Source organism: Pteropus vampyrus, unplaced genomic scaffold, assembly GCF_000151845.1.
Source record: "Pteropus vampyrus isolate Shadow unplaced genomic scaffold, Pvam_2.0 Scaffold22, whole genome shotgun sequence".
NCBI classification, from domain to species: Eukaryota; Metazoa; Chordata; class Mammalia; order Chiroptera; family Pteropodidae; genus Pteropus; species Pteropus vampyrus.
In genome coordinates, this window is record NW_011888803.1 from 7441882 (window position 1) to 7449350 (window position 7469).

Consider the following 7469-nt stretch of genomic DNA (forward strand, 5'->3'; position numbering starts at 1 on the left):
AAAACAAGTTCTTAGGAAACCATGAATAATATGGGATGATATGATTTTTATATTAGCAACTATCGAGTTAAATATAATTTGTGATCTCGCAACAAAAAATAAATCTAAAGACAGTGGTCCAATGGTCTAAACTTGTGGATTACAGCTTCATAAAGAGCACTGCATTTTACTACAGGCGCATGACGTGAGAGCTTCAACAGTTTTGACCAAATTCTCATACTTGTGGTCTATGTTCCCCTGCTCATCAACACCAGTGGGTTCTAGATGAAAAGAACATTTGAAAGCTATTTGTATCTTTAGGGATTCTCCTGTTTAAACATCAATAGACATAATCATTCTTTTCATGAATATAAAAGATAATACTATCGACCTCATGAAATAACGACAATTACAGTACTACTTACATGATATGAGTTTAAATTTATTTTAAACCTACTATACACAAATAACATTTAAAATGCTGTAAAATCCTTTCCCAGAACCAAAATATTATCAAAACAAAGATCTCATCCTAGGTCTTACAGAAGAAGACCATATTTTAACTAACTAGAAACAAAATAGAAATGTACTTCTACTTTCGTGGATTTGAGAAGCTTAGGTTGAAATATTGTTTTTGATAGGAAGCAGGTTATTTTCCTCATCTTAAAGTCCCCTTTATATTCTTGGTAGTGATTCTTTCATTCTCCCAGGCTCAAAACTTTGAGAGGAGTTTTTTATTTGTTTGATTTTTAACATTTCTTCTCCTTACCTACTACTGTGCCAATCCAAATCCTTGCTCTTAGATCATAGTAATGGCCACGTGAGCCAAGGAAAATTCTCAGCCCCATTTTAACAAAGCTAAGGCACACAAGTTGACTTTCCCAAGAAGCAAGTTTCTATGAGTAGTGAAGCCAAGATTCAACCCCTGGCTATCTGACCACCTGTCTGCAGCCAGCTCTTGCAGTCACGTCCTGCTGCCTCTGGACTTTCCAGCTGCAGCCTCCATTCCTGTCTCTTTCTCCTTAAATTCACCCAGACTGAATTTCTAGTACCTTGCACCCACCTGTCATATTCCTGCTCCAGAACAGCAGGAACTCCTGCATCCAAATTCTTCTGCCTGGCTATCAAATTTCTCCACAACCCATAACAGTATCGATGTACCAGCTGTTCTGCAATGTCCATTTCTTCCATGAGGCTCAAGATACAGAATAGGACTCTCCAGTATTCTGGTTGATTTAAACATATTAGAAATTGCTTTAATGTTCATATAGACTATGGCAACGGTGAAGTTAATGATGATGGTGACTATGGTAGCGATGGTCATAGTGATGGCAGTTTTACTAAGAAGAACTGCATTTCAATAACGCACACAACAGTATTCTGGTGACATAAAGGAACTGTCATGCTTAACATGCTCCACAGAATTCCACGGCCAGAATGATACATCCCCATAAATCAAGAGCTGGATGCACTAATCAGGCTTAATTTCATAGGGAGCTAACCTGTCCTACTTATAATACTCCTGGTTCTTAGCAAATTGATCCTGATCATCACTACGATTCCACTGGTATCTGTGCTGCCTTTCCTGAACTTTTGGAATTGGACAGAATTAAAAGACCTGAATTCTAGCCCCAGTGATATTGTTTGACTTCACTGGTTCACGAAAGGTAAAAAGATAGAAAGAAATTGGCATGCTATATTATGTATCAGCCATTTCCAGAGGCAGGTCTTTCTTATCGACATTGAACCTAAGTCTCTAATGGGATTTTTCAAGATAGATAGCAAGATTTAGGGGGCCCACTGCACACATCTCTACCACGGGGATGTACTTGTGTGGTTTTTTTTTTTTTCCTTTAACCTGTCGAGCACCTCCTTCACTGAGTTGTGCTAGACACGTCCTGTCAGCATGTGAATTGTGTTGTATCAATTCACAATCATGAGCTAGTGAAGGGTCCTTTTATATTAGATAAACTGATGTGTCTCAGGATAAGTTACTATTCTCTTAGTATAAAAGTAGGTATTTGGAGTATCGGTATCTCAACAAAAGTACTGCATTTCCCTTCGTACCTGAATGACAGGTGCCGCCTGGTAATATCAAGACTGAGTAATGGTCACTTCACCTTAGGTCAGTAACTATCGGGCATTGGAATTCCGATTTATTTTCAGCGGCAGACTTTTCACATATTCCATAGATTTTTTTTTCCGTAATCTCAAAAGAATGTTGCATCTCTGTTTTTAAAACAGAACAAAGAGGAGAAATATATATTTTTAATAAGCAGACCACCACAATAATGATAATATGTAATCACAATCTTAATGGAAATAGTAAAGAAAGAATTAGCTTGCATGTGTTTCCATAATAAAAATGTTCAGTCCCATAAGCATAAGCTGTTTGAATGAGATCATTTTTCTCATGCTCACCTGGCACATTGGGCTCTATATGAAGAAAAAGTTCAAGTAGAAAAGTTGGATTCCAATACTCCCTTTCACTGCTTAAAAATTTTTTAAAAATATTACAGAGTGACTGGGCCTCTCTACCTTAACCAACCATCTTATAACTCTTGGTTTTATTATTTGGTTTTTGCTCTAACACCACCTGCATACATATGTTGGACAAAGGTACATCCTGAGCTCTTCCTACTTTGCTGCCCCTGGAAGAATGTGCTTTACCTGCTGTTGTTGGGGCGGTTTGGCTGCTACTGGGCTGGGCGTGTGTCCATGGCTGTGGGTGCTACTGTTGTCATGGCCTCTGCTGCTGCCTGCGTCGAAGCTCAAAGTGTCACTATGGCTGCTGCTGCTTTGGCTGCTACTGATGCTACTGCTTTTGCCACTCGCTTGCTCTCCACATCTTCCATTGAATTCTAAAACAATCAGAATAAATTTTGAAACACAAAAGGACACAAAACCTTTTCATAAAATTTACAGAAATGCCTCTAATTGTCTGCAAGTGTTTCTCTGATGCGGTATGTGCACATGTCAGGGTAGAGCTTTTTTTAAAGCTTTCGGAGTGTTATCTTTTATTTTCATAGAAGACACACTTAAAAAATAATTGGACTTTTACCTGATATAATGTCAAAACTCTATAAAATAGTTTATTTATAATGCGTGGTTTTCCTTTACTAGGTAATAAAACTGTTTGCCACTGTCATACTGTTTTGTTTCAAAATCAATTTTAAAGTTTTTATTTTTTATACTTCAAAATTGTGAATAAAATAGTAAGTTATCTCATTCTGGCTTGTAGTTTTTTTCTCTCTCATATTTCTTTCCAGTGTAAGCAAAAAGTACCATGGGTTGTTCTGACGAGAAGGAGACTAGATAATAATGAATCTAATAGTACATTCTCAAACCCCTTCTCTCTTGCCTGGGTGATCTTAGCTGGGCTTGCTTTCTTCATCTACGAGGATGTGTTCCTTGCAAAATTAGAATTCACTTGAAGAATAAGACCTACCTTTTATTTGGGGATGACTTGAATTTTAATTGATAGGTCTCTGGTGTGCTTGACCTAAAGGAAATAAACTAATAATACTTTTTGATAAAATAGAACTCTATATTGCTGTCATTTTAAGTGGAGAGACAGAGCCCAAGTTATCACAGATCAAGTAAGATTTAAAAATAACATCCACTTTATAACCCAAACCAAAGCCTCATTAAATGCCGACTAACAAAAAAGTAAAGTAGGATGTAATGGAACAAAATTAAAATGATGATTTGAAGAATTCTGAAGGCAGGCTGACTCATTTTGGAAAGCACAGGAATGGGGAAAAATAAAGCAATACAGAATGATTAGCCTTATTTAGCCCAGATTTATTGATAAAGTTCAGTTAGTCATCCTTGCAACCTAAGTACCTTATCATATGGCAATTATCCACAGAATTAAAAAGACAGGAAATAAGGCCTATTTAAATTACATATAGAATTAATAACAGCCAATTGACCAAAAAGCCTCTTGGATATGTAAAAAAAAATTTACACTTTTAATTACTAATAATATTATTTGTGACCATTATTATATTATTAACAGCAATAACATAAATAATTATTTTTAATCGTTATGTTTACAAAACACTTGAATATATATTATCTCATTAAAACATGTCCGGTGAGTAATCATGGATTTAGATCATAGCAACTATCTAGTTAGTATGCTCCAAATAGATTTCTGAAGCCTGATGCTTGAATCTGGTGGCATGATTACTGCTAACTGTAGTCCTTTGTTTTGGCGAAGATGCCAGAGAATTCCCTTTTTCTCATTTGGTTCTGTGCATAATAGCACTGCACGGGGGCAGCTTTCGCCCTCTTGGCTACACTCCTGTTAGGTAGTTTCTTTTTTCCTTTACATACCTTATTGTATTTACTAGGGAGTGTGCCTGGGGCCTGAAACATTCTCTCACATAGAGATAAGGAGCCCTCGGAGCCTGTGCTTGGCTTATTGCCTTATTTGCGATAACCTTTCCTGTTCTGGGTTTCATGTGTACTTCTTTGTTCTGCTTAAAGTGTGTGCATCACCTGGGACCTGGCCAACCCTATTGCTATATCTGTTCCTAGTGAGGAGGAAAGGGACTTTGTCACCTGCAGCAAAAAAAAAAAAAAAAGGTGGGGGGGAGGCTTGCAGACCATCTTCCCGCATCAGCCCCTCAGGAAGACCCACTGGCCAACAAGGCTTCCGAGGAAATCATATCAGATTGTGCAGGACACAGGTTGAAAACCTCTGATCAAATCGGTCCAGCATTGATTCAGGAGAGAGTGCACTGGGCGCCATGTTCCCCAGGATGTGAATTCAGGGTAGGTGCTGGGGCACTCTAGTCCAAGGACCCACCTGCATGTAGACTGGGAGGCCATCATGCACGGTTCTACTGGTCTTCATAACCTTTTCTTGGCGAGGGATGACGTCCTTGATCTTGCTTATAATCATCCAGTTGTACTTTTGGTCTTCCTGAATGGCACATCTGGTGGGCAAACTCCAAAAATGCTGACTACAGACAAGGAAAGAGATCAATCTTATTGTCATCTGATTATCTCTACCTTGCAGTCAAGAAGAATGTCAGCAAACACAGGGCGTTCGCTCATACCACCTCTGAAGCTCATAGCCTGATGGTTTTATTCATGGTCACATGCAGCATGTAGAGTTCTCAGAACATGATCACGTTTGACATATTTTCAGGGGCATAATTGTTTCAAACCTTCCCACTGTTGTGCTCAAATTTAACAGGGACCAAGAGATGGAATGCCATCATTGCCGTCAGGTTTGCTGATGGTATGAAGGGGTCATTAGGCCAATAACCATTATGTCGTCAATTTGGGGAGATGGAATCTGGAAACAAGATTGTGGGAAATGGCTAAGACATTTTCAAATCAAAACATTTGAAAGAAAATAACTAAGACTGTCCCTAGTATTTATGGAGTATGTGTTTAGTTCATTCTCACAGTTCATTCATTCGTAAAATATCTGTCTGGTGCCAGCTCCTGCAATGGGCTAAACTTTGGGATAACATTCAAAGAGCCAGAGAATATTTCCATGATGTCACACCTGGAGACATTCTAGGGCGTGCTAGACATTCACTCACAATAATTGCTCCCCAATTCCCTACCTCTTCACATTTCTGGGAAACTACAAACCTTCAGGAAAACCATCAGATCCAGTCTGATTGCCCTTTGGGAGAATCCCCAGTGATCCAATGTCACCACTGTCATTTTGAGTCAGCTCCCTGACCCAGACTAGAAGAGGCAGATCTAGTGTGAGGATGGGACAGGGTTTTATTGTCTGCAAACAGAAATCGTCTGGGTTCCTCCCAGATGAGAAAAGAAAACCTGAGAATGTCGATTTCAAATCGAGTTGGCGGGAAAGAGTGAGGAGAAAATATTTGGGCTGTTTTTAAACGATCTGTAATGTATTTTGCACTTGCTAGAGCAACTAAACCAATAAGATAAACACTTGGATTTCACAGGAGTGCTACAAGTGTAAAATAATGTGGCCGATTTTCTTTTTCAATTTGGGAGTAGTCACTAGAGTTGGAGCGGGACAGAGAAAGCTGGCCTCTCTTTTTTTCCTGCTCCTCTCCCAGCTCCATCTCACTGGACTTCTCAGGGCTCCCTTCAGGAATGCTGCATAACCTCAGCTCTGCCTGCACATTTGGGGGTGAATCTCCCCAGTGTGAGCTCTCTGGGGGATCCAGGAAAAAGGAAGCATAGGAGGTAAGATTACAGACTTTCTATTCTATGCCTCCTAATCAAATAAAGTAAATGGATAAAAGAGGATGTTTCTCGCTTTAAAAAGAGAGAAGCGCTTAAACCTAGAAGATTCTGATAATAATGAAAAAAAAAATTGTTGGTGTTCTCACTAATTAAAAAATAAAATCATTCCTTTTACCTCCAGGAAAAAATATGAACAGTTGAGAAAACCGTTGATTTTTGCAAAGTTACAGCAGAAAGAAAGTAGAAGAAAAACATTTATAAGGAGCAAACTTACTGATAACAAAAGGGCTTTTCTGTCTGGTTTCTGTAACTTCTTAGCGCTTCTGACTCACTGACATTAAAAAAGGCACTTGCCTGAGTCAAAAATTTATTTTGGAGATATTCCAGCTCCCTCACTGTTGGAAAGCATTTGTGAAAAGACTACATAGCATCAAAAATTTACAGCAGAAATATAAATGGTCCAGAAGAAAGGGAAAAGTTCAAAACAAAAGTGTGAGGGCTCTAGCTATAAGTAACACTCAGAAAACTGCCTATTCAGGAAATAAACCAATCCCTGTTATACATTCAAGAGCTTGAGCTGGATTCGATGGGTATTCTATGTTTGGTTACAACATTTGAATAAACAGCCTTTAAGAGTAGGTTTTGCTAATGTGCCAAGTGTCAAATAAGCCCCATTTTTATCTCAAGCTTTTAAAAAATTAAAAAGTTTAGAAACAGATGATGGGCAATTCATGAACATTTTATTACAGTAATTAATACAAAGGTGGATAAATTCGGTTTCAAAGGAGTAGATAGATGAAGAGAGTATAAAACATACACCTCAGTGGAATTATACTTCACATAAGTCTCAGTTTTATTTTAATTTCATCAGTTTAGACATTTTGGATTTTGTTGGCTAACTTAGGAACCATAACGTATTCTGTTATATATGAATTTCCTGTAAGAAGTTTTAGAATAGGTTAATAAAGTCTTAGAGGCTTAAAAATTCAATTCCGTTGTGACATTTTCAACACTATTTTTACCAAAGCTCTTCACGTACGATTCTCTTAAGATATTTTGGTGGCCATAGGGATGATGCAGTTAAAGTAACTAAGACAAGTTGCTACCTCATTGTTTAGGCAGGAGCAGAATAAGACTGGGGGGTTGACACTGGGTGTAAGGAAATGGGCAGGCAACAACCATTCATTGAGAAGTTTTTGGTTTTAAAAAAGTTATTAATAATAGCAGCTAAAAGGAGTAGTTGGGTGCTGTGATTCTGGGAGCTCATATGTGTTTGAAGGTTTGGCTTACATTATGCC

General features: G+C 38.2%; 2 long non-coding RNA genes across 3 annotated transcripts in view; one reads left to right on the forward strand and one right to left on the reverse strand.

The window, feature by feature from the left end:
- Window positions 1–18: 18 nt before the first annotated feature.
- Window positions 19–7188, reverse strand: LOC111736763. 2 transcript variants are annotated; one of them, XR_002779247.1, is made up of 7 exons: window positions 6446–7188; window positions 5049–5290; window positions 4796–4952; window positions 2650–2840; window positions 2047–2208; window positions 1043–1205; window positions 19–260 (listed from the first exon to the last, which is right to left on the reverse strand). It is a non-coding gene; the product is annotated as an uncharacterized LOC111736763 (long non-coding RNA). The 2 variants fall into 2 exon arrangements; XR_002779246.1 differs by lacking the exon at window positions 5049–5290.
- The window catches only part of LOC111736764, a 3656-nt gene continuing 1537 nt past the window's right edge, over window positions 5351–7469 (forward strand). Inside the window, exon 1 of the long non-coding RNA XR_002779248.1 lies at window positions 5351–6171. This is a non-coding gene — a long non-coding RNA (uncharacterized LOC111736764). The remainder of the gene's footprint in view (window positions 6172–7469) is intronic.